Genomic DNA, 2,640 nt, shown 5'->3' on the forward strand with positions numbered 1-2,640 from the left:
TTACTGCACCAATTTCCGATTTCTATTGAAGAAGCATCTCAATTCCTACAATTGGAGCAAACAAGTTTAAGCTTAAGCCTCAATTAGTTTCTCTTATGCAGCAGAATTGCAAGTTTCATGGACTTCCATTGGAAGATCTTCATCAGTTCTTAGCTGAATTCTTGCAAATCTGTGACACTGTTAAGACCAATGGGGTTAATCCCGAGGTCTACAGACTTATACTTTTCCCCTTTGCTGTAAGAGACAGAGCTAGGATATGGTTGGACTCACAACCTAAAGAAAGCCTGAACTCTTGGGAAAAGTTGGTCAATACTTTCTTGGCCAAATTCTTTCCATCTCAAAAGATGAGCAAGCTTAGAGTGGAAGTCCAAACCTTCAGACAGAAGGAAGGTGAATCCCTCTATGAAGCTTGGGAAAGATACAAGCAATTGATCAGAAGGTGTCCTTCTGTCATGCTTTCAGAATGGAACATCTTATGTATATTCTATGATGGTCTGTCTGAATTGTCCAAGATGTCATTGTACCACTCTACTGGTGGATCTCTTCATCTGAAGAAAACCCCTGCAGAAGCCCAGGAACTCATTGAGATGGTTGCAAATAACCAGGATAATTTATACGCTTTTTGGCATTGTTTTTAGGTAGTTTTTAGTATGTTTTAGTTACTTTATATTATATTTTTATTAGTTTGTATGCAAAAATCACATTTCTGGACTTTACTATGAGTTTGTGTTTTTTTCTATAATTTCAGATATTTTCTGGCTGAAATTGAGGGACCTGAGCAAAACTCTGATTCAAAGGCTGAGAAAGGACTGCAGATGCTATTGGATTCTGACCCTCCTGCACTCGAAGTGGATTTTCTAGAGCTAAAGAAGCACAATTGGCGCTCTCTAAATTGCGTTGGAAAGTAGACATCTTGGGCTTTCCAGGAGTATTTAATAGTCCATACTTTGCCCGAGATTTGATGGCCCAAACTGGCGTTCAACGCCAGCCAAAGACCCCTTTCTGGCGTAAAACACCCAAACTGGCACCCAAGCTGGCGTTTAACTCCAGAAAAGGCCTATGCACGTGTATAGCTCAATGCTCAGCCCAAGCACACACCAAGTGGGCCCCAAAAATGGATTTCTGCACTATCTGCACTTAGTTACTCAATTTCTGTAATCCTTAGTAACTAGTTTAGTATAAATACTAGTCTTTCCTATTGTATTCGAACTTTTTTAATCATCTTTTATCAACTTCATGCTTGGCTGGCCTCACGGCCATGCCTAGGCTATTTTCTCTTATGTATTTTCCAACGGTGGAGTTTCTACACCTCATAGATTAAGGTGCGGAGCTCTGCTGTTCTTCATGAATTAATGCAAGTACTATTATTTCTCTTTCAATTCACGTTTACTTCTTCTCCAATATATACTCTAGTACTTAATTCAGTTAAGTTAGAATGAAGGGGTGACCCGTGACAATTACCCACTATCTTCGTTACTCGCTTAGCCAAGATTCGCGTGCCTGACAACCACAAGCGGTCTACATGATGTTCAACGTAGTCATTGGACGACAGCTGGAGTATAGTCTCTTGGGTCTCTGATCCATGGATTTGACTTGCCTCTCCTGATAGCAGAGCATTTGAATCTGTGAGATTAGAACCTTTGTGGTAGAGGCTAGAACCAATTGAAAGCATTCCTGAGATCCGGAAAGTCTAAACCTTATCTGTGGTATTCCGAGTAGGATCTGGGATGGGATGACTGTGACGAGCTTCAAACTCACGAATGTTGGCGCAGTGACAGTGTGCAAAAGGATATAGAGATCCTATTCCGACACAAGTGGGAACCGACAGATGATTAGCCGTGTGGTAGCTGTGCCTGGTATTTTTCATCCGAGACGAGAAATCCGATAGTTGATTAGCCGTACTGAAACCGTACCTGGTATTTTTCATCCGAGAGGATGGATGGTAGCCATTGACAATGGTGATCCACCAACATACAACTTGCCATGGAGGGGAGTACGCATGATTGGATGAAGACAATAGGAAAGCAGACGTTCAGAAGCAACAAAGCATCTCCAAACGCTTATCTGAAATTCCCACCAATGAATTACATAAGTATCTTTATTTTAATTTACATTTTATTTATCTTTCAATTAGCAAAACTCATAACTAATTGAATCTGCCTGACTAAGATTTACAGGATGACCATAGCTTGCTTCAAGCCGGCAATCTCTGTGGGATCGACCCTTACTCGCATAAGGTTTTATTACTTGGACGACCCATTGCACTTGCTGGTTAGTTGTACCAGAGTTGTGTAAAGTGTGATCATAATTCTATCCACCAATCATGCGATTTGAATTTTGGGGACAAAATTCCTAATTAGGAGGGGAGAATGTAAGAACCGGAATAACCGCTTTAATAAAATAATAATTTTTAACTGCCCGGAATAGGTTCGAAAATATAGAAATGATATTTTCAAAATAAAAAGGTGAAATTTTAATTCAATGAATTTTTTTGAGTGAGAAAATGTATTTTTATGTAAAATTTTTGTAAAAATGTGTACCGGATCTAGTTTGACCGGTACCGCGTATTGAGAAAAATAAGATTTTGAAAATTGAATTTATTGTTTTGAAAAAATAATTTAGAACTGAAAACTGGGCGCT

At 39.4% G+C, this 2,640-nt stretch overlaps 1 non-coding gene across 1 annotated transcript; it reads right to left on the reverse strand.

The window, feature by feature from the left end:
- Nucleotides 1–350: 350 nt before the first annotated feature.
- Nucleotides 351–458, reverse strand: LOC148580076 (small nucleolar RNA R71). The gene has a single exon (XR_015896836.1). It is a non-coding gene; the product is annotated as a small nucleolar RNA R71 (small nucleolar RNA).
- Nucleotides 459–2,640: the final 2,182 nt, after the last annotated feature.

This window comes from Arachis ipaensis, chromosome B10 (genome assembly GCF_059453495.1).
Source record: "Arachis ipaensis isolate K30076 ecotype BB chromosome B10, ASM5945349v1, whole genome shotgun sequence".
In the NCBI taxonomy this organism is placed as follows: Eukaryota; Viridiplantae; Streptophyta; class Magnoliopsida; order Fabales; family Fabaceae; genus Arachis; species Arachis ipaensis.